General features: G+C 31.7%; 1 protein-coding gene and 1 long non-coding RNA gene across 3 annotated transcripts in view; both read right to left on the minus strand.

Annotated features, from left to right (window-relative positions):
- LOC127715199 (uncharacterized) overlaps positions 1–24544 on the minus strand; it is a 507760-nt gene that overhangs the window by 283195 nt on the left and 200021 nt on the right. The gene's annotated exons all lie outside the window — the stretch shown is intronic.
- Positions 1–24544, minus strand: part of LOC127715171 (zinc finger protein GLIS2-like) — a 78738-nt gene that overhangs the window by 53878 nt on the left and 316 nt on the right. For both annotated transcript variants that reach the window (XM_052221209.1, XM_052221208.1), the window contains exon 2: positions 16795–16853. The gene's annotated coding sequence lies outside the window, so the exon portion shown is untranslated. The remainder of the gene's footprint in view (positions 1–16794; positions 16854–24544) is intronic.

Raw genomic sequence — 24544 nt, forward strand, 5'->3', positions numbered from 1 at the left:
ATAAGTTACATGTTTTAGACAAGAAAACAACGTTAGAACAGGAAAAAATCTTTAAAAAAAATAGAACTGATTTGTGTCATAAAATTTTTCAGGTAGGCAACATCAAACAATATAAATTCTATTTTTGTCCCAAGCTCCGAAAAGTCTTCCAAATTTCCATAAATCTGATGTAAAATGACGATTACAGGCCATGGATTCTGTTAACAAGCTCCGTTTGAAGACGGTCATGCCACCATTTAAATTCAATTTCTAAAACAGAATAATCTCAGTACTTATATCTAAGATGACTATTTTGTCCAGGTTTTTTGTCAAGCCTGCGACATTTAGATTCCGTCGTCATTAGCGGTATCAACACTTAGGTTCAGTCTGTGATTAAAGTTTTTTTAGACAATAAAAAATTTGGAAAGAAGCTTGTTTATGACCAAAGACAGTATCAGGAGCAAACTTTTGAAAATATTTATTTTCATTTTCCCGTATCTTACTAATAAATGGGCTTATTTTTTTTTACAGTCAACATTCAGATTTAGTCTGACCTTCATTGAATGTTATGAAATTTGGTCAGAAGCTTGTTTATTACGAAAAAACAGTATCCAGAGTGAAATTTTGAAAATAGTTTTTAATTTTTCCGTTTTTTTTTTTTACTGATAAATGAAATTAAGTTTTTTTAGTTAACACTCAGGCTTAGTCTGAGGTTAAAGTTTTTCAGCCATCAATAACTTTGTCAAACTTTCATCAGACATGAAATGAAATTAAAGTTTTTTTAGACAACAATAAAAAATTTGGACAGAAGCTTGTTCATGTAACTAAAATACACAGAACAAAAGTTTGAAACTCATTTTTCAGTATTGTGATGATAAAGGATTTTTTTTTTTTTCATTAACAAGTAGATACAGTCTGAAGTTAAAGTTTTTTACATAATAATTACTTTGTCAAACCTTCATAGAATTTTATGAAACTTTAGCAGAATTTTTTTATGATTAAGAGATAATGTCTGAAGCAAACTTTTGAAAATATATTTTTTTACATTTTCAGTATTTTTCTGAAAGATTGACTTAGTTTTTGACAGTTTAAAACATTTATAGTCAGTCTTGGATTAAATTTTTTTGATATAATAAATGTGTAAACCTTCAAGGATTATTATGAAACTTGTACAGAAGCTAAAAAGAGCAAGAATAGCATCTAAACAAAAAGTTTCATTTTTGTCGAGCCTTCGACTTTAGTCGAAAAAGCGACACATAGCGATCCTACTTTCCGTCGGCGTCGACGGCGGCGTCCACAAATATTCACTCTGTGGTTAAAGTTTTTGAAATTTTAATAACTTTCTTAAACTATCCTGGATTTCTACCAAACTTGGACAGAAGCTTGTTTATGATCATAAGATAGTATCAAGAAGTAAATTTTGTAAAAATAAAATTCCATTTTTTCCGTATTTTACTTATAAATGGACTTAGTTTTTCTGCCGGGAAATATTACATTCACTCTGTGGTTAAAGTTTTTAAAATTTTAATAACTTTCTTAAACTATCCTGGGTTTGTACCAAACTTGGACAGAAGCTTGTTTATGATCAAAAGATAGTATCTAGAAGTAAATTTTGTAAAAAAATAAATCCATTTTTTCCTTATTTTACTTTTAAATGAACTTAGATTTTCTGCCAGGAAACAACACATTCACTCTGTGGTTGTAAAGTTTTTAAAATTTTAATAACTTTCTTATACTGTTTTGGATTTGTACCAAACTTGGACAGAAGCTTGTTTATGATCAAAAGCTAGTATCTAGAAGGAGATTTTGTAAATAAATCCATTTTTTCCGTATTTTACTTTTAAATGGACTTAGATTTTCTGCCAGGAAACAACATATTCACTCTGTGGTTAAAGTTTTTAAAATTTTAATAACTTTCTTATACTATTTTGGATTTGTACCAAACTTGGACAGAAGCTTGTTTATGATCAAATGCTAGTATCTAGAAGGAAATTTTGTTTTTATTCCAGTTAACATTACATTCAGTCTGCAGTTAAAGATTTTCAACATTTATTAGATTCTTAAACTATCCTGGATTTTTACCAAACTTGGACAGAAGCTTCTTACGATTAAAAGATAGTATCAAGAGGAATATTTTTATTGATTTACTTCCTCATTTTTGTTGAGCCTGCGATTAACAGAAAAAGTAGGCGAGACACTGGGTTCCGTGTAACACTTACAAATTTTTTTTTTTTAAATTCTGTATTTTACTGATAAATGGACTCACTTTTTAAGTCAACATTACACTTTTACACTGACAGCAGCAATCACAGGCAAGTCACAGGGTTCCACAGAACCCCTTACGAATTTTATTATAAAATGTGGTAAATTTAGAAAATTTTAGACATCTAATGTGGCGTATGGAGCAAAAAAAATACTACCTTATATATATATGTGGGCTAGCTTTTTTGTGTTGAATAAAAAACTTTAACAAGGCTTGTCTCAATGTGTTTTTTAATGTTGTTTTGTGTGTTTAATTGTTAATTAAGTGTTAAAGAAATAAGTCATAATAGGACAATTAGCCTGTTCAGCGATTTTATTGTTTGAATTTTGACAAATTAGATGTTTAAAGATAAAACATTTAACCTAAGATTGAATGATTAAATGATAAAAAGACTACAATTATTACCACTTCGAAAATGTGTTAATAATAATTATTAAACTGTAAAATAATAGATAAATATAAATTAAAAATTGATATTTAAGCATAGGCAAGCATTTATTATTTAGTGTTCATTTTCTGATATACTTTTAATTTTGTTAGAGGTTATAAGATGTCAAGTCAGACAGGTGTTTTTTGTTATGAAATTTACACTTCTTTTTTTTGCTCAACTCCTACTTCATCTTAAAGTGTTAACCATGTAAACACTAAAAGCAGAATATTTGAAAGCAAAGGATATATAAAAACAATAAACAGCTGCACCATGAGTGCATGATAAGCCCGTCGTCTTGTGTGTGAATTTTTATGCAATAAGCATAAATAGTTTCTGACATACAGCGTGACATGCGAAAACCCCCTTTTTTTTTTACAAAAAACTCAATATCTCTAAAATAAATTTTTGAATCAAAACCAAAAAGTATACAGATCTTTAGATTAATGTAACTAAGAAGTGTGTTAAATTTTAAGCAATAATCATAAATTGTTTTTGAGATACGGCGCAACATGTGAAAACCCCCCTTTAAAAAAAAAAAATCAATATTTCAAAAATAAAATTTTGAATCAAAACCAAAAAGTATACAGATCTTTAGATTAAATATAACTAAGAAGTGTGTAAAATTTTAAGCAATAATCATAAATCGTTTTTGAGATACGGCGCGACATGTGAAAAACCCCTCCCCCTTTTTTACAAAATACTCAATAACTCAAAAATAAAATTTTGAATCATCACCAAAAAGTATACAGATCTTCAGGTTAATATAACTAAGAAGTGTGTCAAGTTTTAAGCAATAAGCATAAACTGTTTTTGAGATACGGTGTGACATGTGAAAAACCCCTCCCCCTTTTTTACAAAATACTCAATATCTCTAAAATAAAATTTTGAATCATCACCAAAAAGTATACAGATCTTAACACTAATATAACTAAGAAGTGTGTAAAGTTTTAAGCAATAATCATAAATTGTTTTTGAGATACGGCACGACATGTGAAAAAAAACACACACCTGTTTTAGTTACTAAGTCCCGTAACTCAAAAAGTTTTAATCTTATTTTCACCAAAAAGTATACAGATCGTTTGACCATCATAAGAAACACTTATGTAAAGTTTCATGAAATTTGGATAAGTCATTCCCAAGTTACAGTGCGACATGTTTACGCCGGACAGACAGACGGACAGACGGACAGACAGACAGACAGACGGACAGACGGACAGATGGACGGACACCGGACATTTGTATACCATAATACGTCCCGTCAAAAATTGACGGGCGTATAAAATCAGTTGAAGAAAAAAGAGCTAAAACTAATAGCCAAACCCATCTAAGGTCAACTTTGCCTGAGGGAGTTAAAACTTTTAGTTTCTTAATAATTTATAAATTTATAAAAAGACAATTTAAGAAGGTTTGTTATAAATCATGTCAGTACCGAAGTACTGACTAATGAGCTGATGAGATAACCTCCAGGACTGATAGTCCACAAGCAGCGATAGCAACTTAGTGCTGTAAAAAAGAAAACACACTTTATAAATTTCATGCTTCCGAAGTGCTTTTCTGGATTCACCTTCATCAAGAAAGCTCAGAGTCAAATCCGAATATTTGAAAGCCAAGAATATATAAGAACCGAAACAGTTGAAGAGCTATATGACCAAAAAGGACCAGAAAATAAAATCCAAATCTATCTTAGTTTCTTCCTCATTTTTCAGTATACTAATTTTCCTTGGAGTTCGTTTTTTTGTTATTTTATTTTTTTCCATGAAAATTTCACAACCAAATGTATGAAGAAAAAAAAAAATACGTTTTAATATGCATCAATTGCATACAAACTTAACCTATAGAATTTTACAGAGATATATGTACATATAAAATAGCAACATAAAGTTAACTGGAAAAGACTATACCATTTTCCAATCAGTAAACCTTTCGTCTATTTTGTTTATATAACCATTTGATAATTGCGGTAATTAAAAGTGGGCAAACCAGGATGTAACCATTACTAATACATAGACTGAGTATTTTACTACAGTCAGGGCCTCAGGGGTAACAGAAAAAAAAAATCCCATAACTATATAAATCATTCATTCATAGAATTTTCCATAACTGGGAAAGAATCTTCTTCATAATCAATCATGAGACAGTCCTCTCGGCAAAATTTAGGTTTATTTTCTTGTTAATTTTTTTGTATTTTACAGATAAACGAGGGTCTGGATGGGGGGGGGGGGGGGGGGGGGGGGGGGGGTCCTTTATTTCTGTTATCTTTCATTTTTCAGGTCATTTTTATACGCCCGTCAAATTTTTGACACGACGTATTATGGTATACAAATGTCCTGCGTCCGTCCGTCTGTCTGTCCGTCTGTCTGTCCAGCGTAAACATGTCGCACCATAACTTGAGAATGACTTATCCAAATTTCATGAAACTTAACATAGTTGTTTCTTATGATGGTCAAACGATCTGTATACTTTTTGGTGAAAATAAGATTAAAACTTTTTGAGTTATGGGACTTAGTAACTAAAACAGGTGTGTGTTTTTTTTCACATGTCGCGCCGTATCTCAAAAACAATTTATGATTATTGCTTAAAACTTTACACACTTCTTAGTTATACATGTATTAATCTTAAGATCTGTATACTTTTTGGTGATGATTCAAAATTTTATTTTAGAGATATTGAGTATTTTGTTAAAAAAGGGGGAGGGGTTTTTCACATGTCGCGCCGTATCTCAAAAACAGTTTATGATTATTGCTTAAAATTTTACACACTTCTTAGTTATATTAATCTAAAGATCTGTATACTTTTTGGTGATGATTCAAAATTTCATTTTTGAGTTATTGAGTATTTTGTAAACAAAGGGGGAGGGTTTTTTCACATGTCGCGCCGTATCTCAAAAACGATTTATGATTATTGCTTAAAATTTTACACACTTCTTAGTTATATTAATCTAAAGATCTGTATACTTTTTGGTTTTGATTCAAAATTTAATTTTTGAGATATTGTTTCTTTTTTTTTTTTAAAGGGGGGTTTTCACATGTGGTGCTGTATCTCAAAAACAATTTATGATTATTGCTTAAAATTTTACACACTTCTTAGTTATATTAATCTAAAGATCTGTATACTTTTTGGTTTTGATTCAAAATTTTATTTTAGAGATATTGAGTTTTTTGTAAAAAAAAAAGGGGGTTTTCGCATGTCACGCCGGATGTCAGAAACTATTTATGCTTATTGCATAAAAATTCACACACAAGACGACGGGTGTATCATGCGCTCATTGCGCAGCTGTTTTTATCTATTCTTTATACTTTTTGCCCATTATTCTCTATTCTTAATTAATATTTCAGCACCTCATTATTCTCTATTCTTTATTTATCTGGTCCATTTTTCACTATTTTTTTTTATTTTTTACCCAGTATTCTCTATTCTGTAAACCTCCATCCACACCCTCATAAATGGACTTAGTTTTATATTTATGTTGCTATACATTTTTGTGAAAAACTCCTTTTTGCAAATTCTCTCCTTATGATTTAAATTTAGCAAATCTAGTTCCAAAACAAATCAAATGATTTATCTATTTTTATGCCTTATTAAAGCATTTTGAAACATTATCTCCATCAATGATTGAAGTTTGGGGTTAAAACATGCATATATGGGACCCTCCATTTATTCTCTAAAAAACGACTGTTCCAAATTAGAATGATCATACTAGCTAGCGTTTTCTTTGGTTGGTTAGTTTTTACAAGTCACGAGGTATGAATTTCAATTTCTTTTTCACCACACATTTTCCTTCTCTGCAAACTTTGACACAAAATTTACATACTTTTTGAAAAATTCAAAAAATATTACTCAGAAAGTGAAATGATATGAATGAAGAGAAAAATAATATTAAACAAGTTATTTATGCATGTTATGTCTTCAAATGTTATTAGGTATTTTTTTCTGAAGTTAAAACACCAAACTATGTGTGTTTACATTATGAAAAGATAAAAGCAACGGACGACAAAACTATGACCAAATATGTGTTTAAATCAGGAAAAACACAAAAACATTATGAACAACTGAGAAGAAAAACCTAAGACCAGAATGAGTGTGAACAATAATAACTGAAGACAAAACTGTGATTGAAATATTTGTTTACATCAAGAGAAAACATTAACAACTGAAGACAAAACTATGAACGAAATATGTGTGTTTACATCAGGAGGAGAACAAAAATAACAGATGACAAAACTATGACCAAATATGTGTAAAATTGAGAATGAAAACGGGGAATGCGTCAAAGAGACAACAACCCGACCAAAGAGCAGAAAAACAGCCCAAGGCCACCAATGGGTCTTCAACACAGTAAGAAAATCCCACACCTGGATGCAGGCTTCAGTTGGCCCCTAAATAGTAATGTATACTAGTTCAGCTAAAATGGACATCACACTAAACTCTGAAACATATAAATGAACCAAAATTAAAAAATACATCCAAGACTAACAAAGGCCAGAGGTTCCTGACTTGGACAGGCGCAAAAATGCAGTGGGGTTAAACATGTTTTGTGAGATTTCAACCCTCCCCCCTATACCTCTAGCCAATGTGGAATAAACAAACACATAGCAATACGCATAGTCAAATTCAGTTTAAAAGAAGTCTCAGTCCGATGTTAGAATATATAGGTTACTGTGTTTACATCAGGAAGAAAACAAAAACAACTGCAGACAAAACTATGACTGAATATGTGTGTTTATATCAGGAGAAAAATAATAACAACTGCAGACAAAAAATTTAATGACCAAAATATTTGGTTTTTTATCAACAGGAGAAAACAAAAACCACTGAAGGCAAAAAAAAATATGACCAAAATATTTTGTTTTTCATCTGACAGGAGAAAACAATAAAATGCAGCCTGATACGACAGCAGAGGTCGAACCCTGAACAGTTGGGGCAAATTTGGACACAATATTCAAGCTTGATACTGTCTGAATTTGGATTGTGATCAAATTTTTGACTTAATATAGGTTTCTGACACAAAATAAATGTGGTCAAAGATCTTACAAATCTATTGCGCAATACTGTGCAATTGAAGATTTCTTCTTGAAACTTTTCAAAAATTCGAAATTTGAAAAATTTTGAAAAAAAAATATGAATCCTTTAAAAAAATTGTAAACAAAAAATCCCCCTCCCCCAACTTATTGAAAACCCCCCCTTTGTCCAGGTTTTTTGTCGCGCCTGCGACATTTAGATTCCGTCGTCATTAGCGGTATCAACACTTAGGTTCAGTCTGTGATTAAAGTTTTTTTAGACAATAAAAAATTTGGAAAGAATCTTGTTTATGACCAAAGACAGTATCAGGAGCAAACTTTTGAAAATATTTATTTTCATTTTCCCGTATCTTACTAATAAATGGGCTAGCTTATTTTTTTTTACAGTCAACATTCAGATTTAGTCTGACCTTCATTGAATGTTATGAAATTTGGTCAGAAGCTTGTTTATAACGAAAAGACAGTATCCAGAGTGAAATTTTGAAAATAGTTTTTAATTTTTCCGTTTTTTTTTTCCTGATAAATGAAATTAAGTTTTTTTAGTTAACACTCAGGCTTAGTCTGAGGTTAAAGTTTTTCAGCCATCAATAACTTTGTCAAACTTTCATCAGACATGAAATGAAATTAAAGTTTTTTTAGACAACAATAAAAAATTTGGACAGAGGCTTGTTCATGTAACTAAAATACACAGAACAAAAGTTTGAAATTCATTTTTCAGTATTGTGATGATAAAGGATTTTTTTTTTTTCATTAACAAGTAGATACAGTCTGAAGTTAAAGTTTTTTACATAATAATTACTTTGTCAAACCTTCATAGAATTTTATGAAACTTTAGCAGAAGTTTTTTATGATTAAGAGATAATGTCTGAAGCAAACTTTTGAAAATATATTTTTTTACATTTTCAGTATTTTTCTGAAAGATTGACTTAGTTTTTGACAGTTTAAAACATTTATAGTCAGTCTGGGATTAAATGTTTTTGATATAATAAATGTGTAAACCTTCAAGGATTGTTATGAAACTTGTACAGAAGCTAAAAAAAGCAAGAAATAGCATCTAAACAAAAAGTTTCATTTTTGTCGAGCCTTCGACTTTAGTCGAAAAAGCGACACATAGCGATCCTACTTTCCGTCGGCATCGTCGGCGGCGTCCACAAATATTCACTCTGTGGTTAAATTTTTTGAAATTTTAATAACTTTCTTAAACTATCCTGGATTTCTACCAAACTTGGACAGAAGCTTGTTTATGATCATAAGATAGTATCAAGAAGTAAATTTTGTAAAAATAAAATTCCATTTTTTCTGTATTTTACTTATAAATGGACTTAGTTTTTCTGCCGGGAAATATTACATTCACTCTGTGGTTAAAGTTTTTAAAATTTTAATAACTTTCTTAAACTATCCTGGGTTTGTACCAAACTTGGACAGAAGCTTGTTTATGATCAAACGATAGTATCTAGAAGTAAATTTTGTAAAAAAATAAATCCATTTTTTCCTTATTTTACTTTTAAATGGACTTAAGATTTTCTGCCAGGAAACAACACATTCACTCTATGGTTGTAAAGTTTTTAAAATTTTAATAACTTTCTTATACTGTTTTGGATTTGTACCAAACTTGGACAGAAGCTTGTTTATGATCAAAAGCTAGTATCTAGAAGGAAATTTTGTAAATAAATCCATTTTTTCCGTATTTTACTTTTAAATGGACTTAGATTTTCTGCCAGGAAACAACATATTCACTCTGTGGTTAAAGTTTTTAAAATTTTAATAACTTTCTTATACTATTTTGGATTTGTACCAAACTTGGACAGAAGCTTGTTTATGATCAAATGCTAGTATCTAGAAGGAAATTTTGTTTTTACTCCAGTTAACATTACATTCAGTCTGCAGTTAAAGTTTTTAAACATTTATTAGATTCTAAAACTATCCTGGATTTTTACCAAACTTGGACAGAAGCTTCTTACGATTAAAAGATAGTATCAAGAGGAATATTTTTATTGATTTACTTCCTCATTTTTGTTGAGCCTGCGATTAACAGAAAAAGTATGCGAGACACTGGGTTCCGTGTAACACTTACAAATTTTTTTTTTTTTAAATTCTGTATTTTACTGATAAATGGACTCACTTTTTAAGTCAACATTACACTTTTACACTGACAGCAGCAATCACAGGCAAGTCACAGGGTTCCACAGAACCCCTTATGAATTTTATTATAAAATGTGGTAAATTTAGAAAATTTTAGACATCTAATGTGGCGTATGGAGCAAAAAAAATACTACTCTATATATATATGTGGGCTAGCTATTCTGTGTTGAATAAAAAACTTTAACAAGGCTTGTCTCAATGTGTTTTTTAATGTTGTTTTGTGTGTTTAATTGTTAATTAAGTGTTAAAGAAATAAGTCATAATAGGACAATTAGCCTGTTCAGCGATTTTATTGTTTGAATTTTGACAAATTAGATGTTTAAAGATAAAACATTTAACCTAAGATTGAATGATTAAATGATAAAAAGACTACAATTATTACCACTTTGAAAATGTGTTAATAATAATTATTAAACTGTAAAATAATAGATAAATATAAATTAAAAATTGATATATAAGCATAGGCAAGCATTTATTATTTAGTGTTCATTTTCGGATCTACTTTTAATTTTGTTAGAGGTTATAAGATGCCAAGTCAGACAGGTGTTTTTTGTTATGAAATTTACACTTCTTTTTTTTGCTCAACTCCTACTTCATCTTAAAGTGTTAACCATGTAAACACTAAAAGCAGAATATTTGAAAGCAAAGGCTATATAAAAACAATAAACAGCTGCGATATGAGCGCATGATACGCCCGTCGTCTTGTGTGTGAATAGTTTCTGATAACGGCGTGACATGCGAAAAACCCCCCTTTTTTTTTACAAAAAACTCAATATCTCTAAAATAAAATTTTGAATCAAAACCAAAAAGTATACAGATCTTTAGATTAATATAACAAAGAAGTGTGTTAAATTTTATGCAATAATCATACATCGTTTTTGAGATACGGCGCGACATGTGAAAACCCCCCTTTAAAAAAAAATAAATCAATATTTCAAAAATAAAATTTTGAATCGAAACCAAAAAGTATACAGATCTTTAGATTAATATAACTAAGAAGTGTGTAAAATTTTAAGCAATAATCATAACTCGTTTTTGAGATACGGCGCGACATGTGAAAACACCCCTTTTAAAAAAAAAAATCAATATCTCAAAAAAAATATTTTGAATCAAAACCAAAAAGTATACAGATCTTTAGATTAAAATAACTAAGAAGTGTGTACAATTTTAAGCAATAATCATAAATCATTTTTGAGATATGGCGCGACATGTGAAAAACCCCTCCCCCTTTTTTTACAAAATACTCAATAACTCAAAATTAAATTTTGAATCATCACCAAAAAGTATACAGATCTTAAGGTTAATATAACTAAGAAGTGTGTAAAGTTTTAAGCAATAATCTTAAACTGTTTTTGAGATACGGCGCGACATGTGAAAAACCCCTCCCCCTTTTTTAACAAAATACTCAATAACTCAAAAATAAAATCTTGAATCATCACCAAAAAGTATACAGATCTTAAGATTAATATAACTAAGAAGTGTGTAAAGTTTTAAGCAATAATCATAAATTGTTTTTGAGATATGGCGCGACATGTGAAAAAAAACACACACCTGTTTTAGCTACTAAGTCCCGTAACTCAAAAAGTTTTAATCTTATTTTCACCAAAAAGTATACAGATCGTTTGACCATCATAAGAAACAACTATGTTAAGTTTCATGAAATTTGGATAAGTCATTCCCAAGTTACAGTGCGACATGTTTACGCCGGACAGACAGACGGACAGACGCCAGACATTTGTATAACATAATACGTCCCGTCAAAAATTTGACAGGCGTATAAAAACACACACCTGTTTTAGTTACTAAGTCCCGTAACTCAAAAAGTTTTAATCTTATTTTCACCAAAAAGTATACAGATCGTTTGACCATCATAAGAAACACTTATGTTAAGTTTCATGAAATTTGGATAAGTCATTCTCAAGTTACAGTGCGACATGTTTACGCCGGACAGACAGACGGACAGAAGACGGACAGACAGACAGACGGACGGACACCGGACATTTGTATACCATAATACGTCCCGTCAAAAATTGACGAGCGTATAAAAACAGTTGAAGAAAAAAGAGCTAAAACTAATAGCCAAACCCATCTAAGGTCAACTTTGCCTGAGGGAGTTAAAACTTTTAGTTTCTTAATAATTTATATATTTATATAAAGACAATTTAAGAAGGTTTGTTATAAATCATGTCAGTACCGAAGTACTGACTAATGAGCTGATGAGATAACCTCCAGGACTGATAGTCCACAAGCAGCGATAGCGACTTAGTGCTGTAAAAAAGAAAACACACTTTATAAATTTCATGCTTACGAAGTGCTTTTCTGGATTTACCTTCATCAAGAAAGCTCAGAGTCAAATCCGAATATTTGAAAGCCAAGGATATATAAGAACCAAAACAGTTGAAGAGCTATATGACCAAAAAGGACAAGAAAATAAAATCCAAATCTATCTTAGTTTCTTCCTCATTTTTCAGTACACTAATTTTCCTTGGAGTTCGTTTTTTTGTTATTTTATTTTTTTCAATGAAAATTTCACAACCAAATGTATGAAGAAAAAAAAAAAAAAGTTTTAATATGCATCAATTGCATACAAACTTAACCTATAGAATTTTACAGAGATATATGTACATATAAAATAGCAACATAAAGTTAACTGGAAAAGACTATACCATTTTCCAATCAGTAAACCTTTTGTCTATTTTGTTTATATAACCATTTGATAATTGCGGTAATTAAAAGTGGGCAAACCAGGATGTAACCATTACTAATACATAGACTGAGTATTTTACTACAGTCAGGGCCTCAGGGGTAACAGATTCTAAAAAAAATCCCATAACTATATAAATCATTCATTCATAGAATTTTCCATAACTGGGAAAGAATCTTCTTCATAATCAATCATGAGACAGCCCTCTCGGCAAAATTTAGATTTATTTTCTTGTTAATTTTTTTGTATTTTACAGATAAACGAGGGTCTGGATGGGGGGGTCCTTTATTTCTGTATTCTTTCATTTTTCCGGTCATTTTTATACGACTGTCAAATTTTTGACGGGACGTATTATGGTATACAAATATCCGGCGTCCGTCCATCTGTCTGTCCGGCGTAAACATGTCGCACCATAACTTGAGAATGACTTATCCAAATTTCATGAAACTTAACATAGTTGTTTCTTATGATGGTCAAACGATCTGTATACTTTTTGGTGAAAATAAGATTAAAACTTTTTGAGTAACAGGACTTAGTAACTAAAACAGGTGTGTGTTTTTTTTCACATGTCGCGCCATATCTCAAAAACAATTTATGATTATTGCTTAAAACTTTACACACTTCTTAGTTATATTAATCTTAAGATCTGTATACTTTTTGGTGATGATTCAAAATTTTATTTTAGAGATATTGAGTATTTTGTTAAAAAAGGGGGAGGGGTTTTTCACATGTCACGCCGTATCTCAAAAACAGTTTAAGATTATTGCTTAAAACTTTACACACTTCTTAGTTATATTAATCTAAAGATCTGTATACTTTTTGGTGATGATTCAAAATTTTATTTTTGAGTTATTGAGTATTTTGTAAAAAAAGGGGGAGGGGTTTTTCACATGTCGCGCCGTATCTCAAAAACGATTTATGATTATTGCTTAAAATTTTACACACTTCTTAGTTATATTAATCTAAAGATCTGTATACTTTTTGGTTTTGATTCAAAATTTAATTTTTGAGATATTGATTTTTTTTTTTTTTAAAGGGGGGTTTTCACATGTCGCGCCATATCTCAAAAACGATTTATGACTATTGCTTAAAATTTTACACACTTCTTAGTTATATTAATCTTAAGATCTGTATATTTTTTGGTTTTGATTCAAAATTTTATTTTAGAGATATTGAGTTTTTTGTAAAAAAAAAAGGGGGTTTTCGCATGTCACGCGATATGTCAGAAACTATTTATGCTTACTGCATAAAAATTCACACACAAGACGACGGGCGTATCATGCGCTCATTGCGCAGCTGTTTTTATCTATTCTTTATACTTTTTGCCCATTATTCTCTATTCTTAATTAATATTTCAGCACCTCATTATTCTCTATTCTTTATTTTTCTGGTCCATTTTTCACTATTTTTTAAAAAATTTTACCCAGTATTCTCTATTCTGTAAACCTCCATCCACACCCTCATAAATGGACTTAGTTTTATATTTATGTTGCTATACATTTTTGTGAAAAACTCCTTTTTGCAAATTCTCTCCTTATGATTCAAATTTAGCAAATCTAGTTCCAAAACAAATCAAATGATTTATCTATTTTTATGCCTTATTAAAGCATTTTGAAACATTATCTCCATCAATGATTGAAGTTTGGGGTTAAAACATGCATATATGGGACCCTCCATTTATTCTCTAAAAAATGCCTGTTCCAAATTAGAATGATCATACTAGCTAGCGTTTTCTTTGGTTGGTTAGTTTTTACAAGTCACGAGGTATGAATTTCAATTTCTTTTTCACCACACATTTTCCTTCTCTGCAAACTTTGACACAAAATTTACATACTTTTTGAAAAATTCACAAAAATATTACTCAGAAAGTGAAATGATATGAATGAAGGGAAAAATAACATTAAACAAGTTATTTATGTCTTCAAATGTTATTAGGTATTTTTTTCTGAAGTTAAAACACCAAACTATGTGTGTTTACATTATGAAAAGTTAAAAAGCAACGGACGACAAAACTATGACCTTATATGTGTTTAAATCAGGAAAAACACAAAAACATTATGAACAACTGAGAAGAAAAACCTAAGACCAGAATGAGTGTGAACAATAATAACTGAAGACAAAACTGTGATTGAAATATTTGTTTACATCAAGAGAAAACATTAACAACTGAAGACAAAACTATGAACGAAATATGTGTGTTTACATCAGGAGGAGAACAAAAATAACAGATGACAAAACTATGACCAAATATGTGTAAAATTGAGAATGAAAACGGGGAATGCGTCAAAGAGACAACAACCCGACCAGAGAGCAGAAAACAGCCCAAGGCCACCAATGGGTCTTCAACACAGTAAGAAAATCCCACACCTGGATGCAGGCTTCAGTTGGCCCCTAAATAGTAATGTATACTAGTTCAGCTAAAATGGACATCACACTAAACTCTGAAACATTTAAATGAACCAAAATTAAAAAATACATCCAAGACTAACAAAGGCCAGAGGTTCCTGACTTGGACAGGCGCAAAAATGCAGTGGGGTTAAACATGTTTTGTGAGATTTCAACCCTTCCCCCTATACCTCTAGCCAATGTGGAATAAACAAACACATATCAATACGCATAGTCAAATTCAGTTTAAAAGAAGTCTGAGTCCAATGTTAGAATATATAGGTTACTGTGTTTACATCAGGAAGAAAACAAAAACAACTGCAGACAAAACTATGACTGAATATGTGTGTTTATATCAGGAGAAAAATAATAACAACTGCAGACAAAAAATTTAATGACCAAAATATTTGGGTTTTTTATCAACAGGAGAAAACAAAAACCACTGAAGGCAAAAAAAAATATGACCAAAATATTTTGTTTTTCATCTGACAGGAGAAAACAATAAAATGCAGCCTGATACGAAAGCAGAGGTCGAACCCTGAACAGTTGGGGCAAATTTGGACACAATATTCAAGCTTGATACTGTCTGAATTTGGTTTGTGATCAAATTTTTGACTTAATATAGGTTTCTGACACAAAATAAATGTGGTCAAAGATCTTACAAATCTATTGCGCAATACTGTGCAATTGAAGATTTCTTCTTGAAACTTTTCAAAAATTCGAAATTTGAAAAATTTTGAAAAAAAAATATGAATCCTTTAAAAAAAATTGTAAACAAAAAATCCCCCTTCCCCAACTTATTGAAAACCCCCCCTTAGAGCAATAACCCCAAAACTCAATCCCAGCCTTTTCTTTGTAGTATGGAATCTTGAAGTATAATTTCAGAGAGATCCATACACTTAAACACAAGTTATTGTCTCGAAACTAGAAAAATGCTTCTTTTTGGCCCTTTTTTGGCCCCTAATTCCTACATGTATGGGACAATAAACCCCAAACTCAATCCCAGCCTTACCTTTGTTATATGGAACCTTGTGGTACAATGTCTGAGAGATCCATACACTTACACACAAGTTATTGTCCCGAAACTAGAAAAATGCTTGTTTTTGGCCCCTTTTTGGACCTTAATTCCTAAACTGTTTGCCCCATAACGGTAAACCCTTAAAATAAATCCCAACCTTCTACTTGTGGTATTAAACATTGTGGTACAATTTCAGAGCAATTGAAATACTTATACACAAGTTATTGTCCTGAAACTAGATAAATGCTTGGTTTTGGGCCCCTTTTGGGCCCCTAATTCCTAAACGGTTGGGACCATCATCCCTGAAATCATTCCCAACCTTCCTTTTGTGGTATTGAACCTTCTAAAAAATTTCATAGAGATCCATTCATTTAAACTAAAGTTATTTTGTCCGGAAACAAATGTGTCTTTTGACGACGACGACGACATCATAACATTATACGATCCCAAAAAAAAAACCAACTGAAGACAACATAATGACCATGTAAATTAACTTCAGAAAATTCTTCATTTTTCGAAAACCTGTTTTGTGAAAAAAATTCCATATTTGATGTGTGAAAAGACTGAAGATATGTACCGATAATCAGGTTTTATGCATATTGATACTGTAAAATACCAGGCGCTAGACAAAATATGAAGCCTTTTAAACTTGCTTACTACACTCACTCGACAAAAAGCTTCATATTGTGACTTGCTGAAAAGTAACAGTATCAATATGCAATTAACCTGATAATCGGTACATGTACTATCTATCAAAAGGAACTTTTAAACAGTATTACATTAACCAATACTTCTCTGAGACATTCAATTATTAACCCGTCCATTCAAAAGTTAAATTAAATAAAATCTTCTTACCTGTTTCCAATCAAGAAATACTTTTCACACGTACATTTCAAACTTGTCAATCATATGTTCTGAAAAATATTTTAAATTTTGATAATTATTCCGAATCATTATCATTCTTCTGTCAATATTCAACAATAGTGGAATAATTAAACCTTCTTTGAGCTGATAATTACAGGTAAACAGACCCCCAACTGAGACATCCCCAACAGTGTAAAGGTAAATAAAAACAAAATATTTAAATCTATGGATATATCTTTCTGCCTTTTATAATCAGATTGAGATAATTAAATCAACAGTATTTAAATTCAATATATTTAGTGTCAACAAGTCGATAAATTAATAAACAAAACAAAAAAATCGGTCCCGGTGTTATTTGGTGTACAAATTACTGCTGAAACAAGTACAAAGGGAGATTACAAGAAATATGTATTTTCCATTTAAAATATCATAAATGTGAATTAATATACTTAATGACAGTGACTATTGTAACTAATTTTATGGTTCTGGTCCTGTTTGTGATAGAATGTACATGATTTATATAAGATAAAAAAAAATATTACAGGTTTATAATTATACGAAAATTTAATATTTCTTCTTAAATGTGAAAATGTTTTAAGAAATCGTGGTGTACTGTTTTATATGTGGAATGTCATATTGCCCATTAAGGGTCAATAATTGGAACAATTTATATTCTTCTATATATTCTAATCAGATCTATCAAGTTTTTATTTCCCCCCACTAACTTTAATTTAATTAAATGATGAAATGTTTTTCATATAAAAACACAGGTAACAGGTATGTCATGTTTAGTAGAAGTTTTCATGAAATCACAATTATTGAAAGAAAATTTTTGAAAATATTATTAAATCATAGAAAATTATAAATGCATGAAATGTAAACTCACCCAGCAGAATTGATCAATCTCAGACTTCAAAAAAATATCAATGATAAAAGAATTTTTTTGTTTAAAAACGCATACATTGCCTATTGGATCCGATGTATGTCAAATCTTGTAGAATTTGTCATATGATCACATTTTTTTACATGGCAAATATTATGTAGTGATATCAAATTGTCAGAAATAAGTAAATTTAAACATAGAATGGAGAATGGAAATATGGAATCATGTGTCAAAGAGACAACATCCTAACCAGAGCAGAAAACAGCCCAAGGCCAAATGGGTCAACGCAGCAAGAAAATCCTGCATCCAGAGGCGGGCTTCAGCTGGCCCCTAAACAATAATGTATGTTAATTCAGCGAAATGGATGCCACACTTAACTCTAAAACATACAAATGAAGAGGGGGCATACATCCTCTACCCCTCACGGACCTACCCCTCACAGACTCCATCGCTGATATGATGAGTGCATTTATAAAACTTCTTTTATAAAACAAGTCACATTAAAACAAGAAATTATTTTGTAATCTGAAATATTCAGTAATGTAGGCATGTAAATAATGTTAGGCTAGCTGCTTTAACATCATGAACATAGAATATTTATACAAATCAACACTTCTATTTAATACAGTGTTTAGAGAAGTCCAAGCAGTTATACTTCTGTAATGAACTCGTTAGATACACATTAGTTGCCAATTGGAACAACAGGACAGCACTGTGTGTTTATGGGGTTCAAAATTTCAAAAATTGTACCATATCACTACATGTCAGATGCAGATCCAGGATTTTGAAAAAAGGGGGGCCTGGGGTGCCACTAGGCACAGTTTTCAGTATGACATCTAAAAAGTCTATGCATATACCATGTTGAGCTCCATAAAAGAGGGGGGCTGGGCACCTTGGTCCCTTAGCCACTATATCCACCTCTGCATGTATATAGGACACAACTTTAACCAGTCAAAGTTATTGAATTCTTTTATTTTACAAGCATCAATGTCATATTGAATGACTTATGTGTTAAAATTATGATTATGGACGAAATCAAACCAAAATAAATGAATAAATAAAATAATTTAAGAGGAATTTCTATCATGTCCATGAGGTTGTTTATTAGCAAATCTGATTTTTATCATCTGAGAGAATCAGATGTGTGATCAGTTTTGAATCATTAAAAAGACATAAACTTTTTTAGCAGTCAAAATTTATGATTGACAATATTCTGATTACTTTACGATAACTGTCAGATGTAAAACATTGTTATAATAATCATTTATTGATATTAAAAAGGATCATATCAAATTGGAAACAAAATTTTTTTTTAGAATAATCATGACAAATTTTGCAAATTTAGTTCAGATTATAAACAAAAAGCACTCTAATCTTTTAATTGCAAATTCTCTGTAATGATTGTTGAAGTTTAAAGTAATTAGAATTAAAAATGGATCAAAAACTCGAGTTGCCCAGAATGTTTCCTTTAACAATGGAGAATGGTCCTCAATGAAAATTAAACATTATGAAAATATAAAGTGTGAATGAAAAATAAATAAGTTCAAGTCTAGAAAAATTAAAAATAGATCGAGAATGTGTCCATAGGACCATGGGAAACCACTTGCATATAACGTTAATACTTATACAGGGACATTAATTAAGAACGGTAAAAGTGATGCCACCTAAATTAATAAACTGCTTCGCTGAGCGCAGCTGGATACGCCCGCAGAGGTCTAACCCCGAACAGTTGGGGCAAAAATGGACACAATATTCAAGCTTGATACAGGTCTGAATTTGGATTGTAATTAAATATTTGACATACATGTATTATAGGTTTCTGAATAAATGTAGTCAAAGAACTTGAAGTTGGTTATATGAATTGAATTTATATTCAATTAAAGATTTGACTTGCTGTTGTGCAATACACTGTGCTGTTGCGCAATACTTAGTAAATCTGTTGTCAGACTATAAACAAATAAACTTTATAAAATTCTAAAGGGAGCTTACATCTATAGATATAAACAGTTCACCAAAGTTTCATACGAATTGCTGAAAGCATTTTTGAGTTATTGTATGAAAAATGGAAAATCCCCCCTTTTTTAATGAATAAACCCCATAATTCGGAAATGTAAAATCTAAAATTTATAAAATTCTAAAGGGAGCTTACATCAATAGATATCAACAATTCATCAAAGTTTCAGGAGAACTGCTGAAAGCATTTTTGAGTTATTGTCCTAAAACTGGAAAATCCCCCTTTTTTTATGAATAAAACCCCATAACTCGGAAACGTAAAATCTAAAATTTATAAAAATCCAAAGGGAGCTCATGTCAATAGATATAAACAATCAACCAAAATTTCTTGCAAGTTGGTGAAAGCATTCTTGAGTTATTGTCCAAAAACTGGAAAATCCCCCTTTTTTTAATGAATAAAACCCCTTAACTTGGAAACGTAAAATCTAAAATTTATAAAAAACAAAAGGGAGCTCACGTCAATAGATATAAACAATTCACCAAAGTTTTATGCAAATTGGTTAAAGCATTTTTGAGTTAATGTCCGACATGTTGACGACGGACGGACGGACGGACAGACGGACAGACGGACGTACAAAGGTATACCATAATACGTCCCGTAAACGGGCGTATAAAAATAGATCAGAGTTTTGTGGTAATAAGCATTGTCTATAAGTTTCATAACATTTGGTTGAGGCAAACTAAAGTTAAAGAACGGAAACCTGTTTCAGGACGTACGGATGTACATAGGGACAAGGGTAACACTTAATGCCCCCTCCGCTGTGGCAGGGGCATAAAAATTGTCAGACAGTTCAAATATTGCAGGCGCACAACTTTAATATGTGTGTTTTTTTTTTTGGTGAGGTTTCAAGGATTGATCTGGGTTGCAAACTGCATGAGGAGTTAATTACATGAAAAAGGTACTCACTTTATATGGTTTATTGTGGTGACCAGCTGTTTACCCCCATTAAAATTTATATAGTTTACTACTGACCCTCTATGGAACAGTAGGGAGTCAGTGGTGAGCCATTTAACGATTTTTTCACACACAAATCTTTTCATGCCAAGTTTTGTATAAAAATATACAATCAAATACAATAACATTATAGATGACGTCACCAATAGTAGTAGACGTGACGTCATGATACTCCTATGGCATTTACTGACCCCCTTGGGCTACGGAACTATAGGGGTCCAGTGATCTGGAAGGATTTTTTCTCTATGGGCCCAGGGCCCCGCAAAAATAAATTCAATGGGCCATTTTTAGAATTAATGGGCCATGTTGTCAAATGAGTGGGCCATTCGTTTACAATAAAAAAAAGTGTATATTTCACTGTACTTACAAGTATGATTCTAATTAATATCATGGATATTGTTCTTGTGATTTTGTAGTTTCAATTTCAATGAATATACAATAACTTCTTCCAAACCGGGGAATATTTACGATAACCTTTATTTACAATGTTAAAACTGGTACTGTTCCCTTGTTCATGTTCATGTTTTTTTTACATTAAATTTGGGTCTTTGTCGATACCATACTTATTCCAGACGTTCTGTAGTAGAGGACGTTTCTGGCATTTCCTCTGCACTTGTATTATTATTACTTCATCACGATGACAAGAATAACAGTCGTTTATTGATAAGACACAACAACAATTCGCTGAAGGCATGTTTACAAAATGTCAAAACGAGCCAAAGACCAAAAAAATTGACAAGGACAGTTAAGCCCCTTTTATGGAGACAAATACTATGCTATTCATAAAAAGGCTTTTGAATTTTTCAATCGAAATAATAGCAAGCTTACTTAAAAGATTATAATTAGAGAAGAATTCTCACCTGTACTAGCCAATTTCCACAAATTTAAAGTTGTTTATAAAAAAATTATATCATGAATGATGGTTAATTACGTTTTTTGGGTAATCAGTCATACCGTATGTTGCTATTATTACCATAGGAAAACACCCGAGACGTCCCAAAAATATGTAGGTGCTCCTATAATTGGAGTAAACACTACACAGTTGTGTACGCACACATGGCGGCACAATATACGATCGGAAATCTATTTGACGATATCTCAACGTTTCAAAACGAAGTGAAAAATATCATGCGCCACGCGGGCGCTTACATTTGTCACTCTATGCGCCATTTCTGGTCGATAAGCGCAATTGGCGCAAGGCGCACGTCCTTCCCGATCACTGGGGGTCACCACATTACACTGACAGCATTAAACCAATCACATGTGATATTATACTTTCTTTTAAGGCAGAATTCAATAGCCTCCTTGTGGGGTTTTTGATTATGTTATTACTTGGCCGTTTTTATAGTGATTATTTGATTAAAAGATCAAATATTTCATGATTATTTGATTATTTGATAATCTAGGACTGTATTTTTGATAACTAGATTATCTTGTTTAAAAAAATTTGTACTTTATCCGAGTTTTCTGGTAATAAGCATTATGTATAAGTTTCATAACATTTGGTTGAGGCAAACTTAAGTAAGAGAACAGAAACAAAAAATTCAGCAATTTTTCCATTTGTAAAGGGGCATAACTCTAGAGCAGTAGATGTGACGCCAGTGACCGAAATTCAAACTTGATCTGTGTTATGTGGTAATAAGCATGGTGTATAAGTTTCATAACATTTGGTTGAGGCAAACTAAAGTTGGGGAACTAAAATAAAAAATTCAGCAATTTTTCCATTTGTAAAGGGGCATAACTCTAGAACAGTAAAAGTGATGCCACCAAAATTCAAACTTGATCTGTGTCTTGTGGTAATAAGCATTGTGTATAAGTTTAATAACATTTGGTTGAGGAAAACTAAAGTTAAAGAATGGAAACCAATTTTTGGACGTCAGATGGACGTACAGGTGGACGTATGTACAGACGGACAAGAGTAAAACTTAATGCCCCCTGCGCCACGGCGGGGGCATAAAAATAATTAATGATGACTTGATTATATTGGCAAAAAAAATGTGATTATGTGATTACTTGGACACCCCCATCCCGGGCCATGAGGGGCCTCATTCAACAACTCCTTAGATTTTTGACAAATTTTCTAGTCTATGCCATCTTGAAGACAGTGAGCAGTAATCTGTATTATGGAGAAAGCCAAATGGTTCTGGAGCACTGCATAGTAAATATCAAAGACTAGTTCACTGACTTAGGTGAAAATACTTTCAGATACTGAGATAGCCAGACAGCTGTTAGCCTCCTGTATTCCTGACTCTCAATTTGAAATCAACAAACTACATTGCACATTGACACCATTACAGACATTCAGGATACATTATTGTGTAAGGGGCCAGCTGATGCCCACCTCAGGGTGCTGGATTTTCTCGCTGTGTTGAAGACTCATTGGTGGCCATGGGCTGTTTTCTGCTCTTTGGTCGGGTTGTTGTACTTTGACACATTCCCCGTTTCCATTCTCAATTTTATTCAGGAAACCATTGGGACCCTCCTGAGACACAGCCCTATCTTGGATCCCAGGCCAATACAGCTGGGTGCCATATAGCGGACCATTTGGTAAAAGATGCTGTAAAGGAGGCCTCAACCGTAAATGACCAATGTAATGTCATAACAATAACAGATGGTCCAAGTGCAGTCAGGATGTCAACAAAACTGAAATGGCAAAGTACAATGTAGATTGGACCATAAGTACAACTGGGAGACAACTGTATGATCCAGAACCTATTCTAATTCACTATTGTTGGTAAGGTTGTATAACTTGATTATCCTAATCCTGAAATTAAGGGAGAATTTTGTCAGAATTAAGAACATGTTTTAACAGACTAAAGAAGTACCGTCATCAAATAGGCCAATCATTCACGCCATATTGTGAATGTGATGAAGAGGAAACGACAGAATACTTCTTTGTCAACAAGATACCAACAAGAAAGAAAAGAATTTAGACAGTTGGAGACATGGAAAATCAGGACAGATATATATGATAGCACTGCTGACATCAACAAAGAAAGAGACCTACAAAAGAACAGGACATATTATAGAATATTTAGAGAGTACAGGGCGATTTCAAGTACTAGAAAGCCCTGAATTTCGATCATAAGCCTTAAAAGTATATACTGAGAGATAATTTACTTAGAGTACCAGATGAAACAAATAGTATAACGTGACAAGTCGCAATACAATGTACTGATCTTAGGACCAGTGCAGATGAATGTGAAATTAAAATTGACAGGTCTACTAAATTTTTCTATTTACACCTAGCAAGACTTAAGGCCGCTTAGGCGCTAATTTCTGTTGATGGCAAGTTCGTTTACTTACCATTATGTTAATGAAATGAACTTACTTAACTTACCAGACGAATAAAATCAGGGTCTGACCCTAATATATTACTGTCCGAAAGGGAAAACCACTTGTCCTAATTTTGTTTTAGCTTAAGAAATTTAAAACTGACATTAACAGACATAAAATCAGGTTTATATTGCAATTCAAAAAGTAAAGAAATCTAGTTAATTACTGAAAGTGTTTTACCAAGCCACTCAAATCACACCAGTCATCACACCGGTTAATCAGTGAGCTAAGTGAAATTCAAAGAAGAGTAATGATTTTAGGTCACAACATATCATTATTGTAATTTTCACCGTTTTTAACTATCAATTTTTACTTGGCAAGTGGACAAGTATACTGCAGCTTCGACTTGCCAGATGATTACTTTCACCTTTCTGGGCATTGGACAGCAAATAATGTCGAACCCTGGAGACAACCAGACTTAAGGTATTTACAGAACTTTAAATTCATACTCAAAATATTTTAACATTTTACATTAACTCTGAGACTACTCTAAGTCTCAGATTGAATTATATACAATTTAAGTAAATAACGCAATAGTTTGTGAATTCCTATTG

The sequence above is a fragment of the Mytilus californianus genome, unplaced genomic scaffold, assembly GCF_021869535.1.
Source record: "Mytilus californianus isolate M0D057914Y unplaced genomic scaffold, xbMytCali1.0.p SCAF_9, whole genome shotgun sequence".
Lineage (NCBI taxonomy): Eukaryota > Metazoa > Mollusca > Bivalvia > Mytilida > Mytilidae > Mytilus > Mytilus californianus.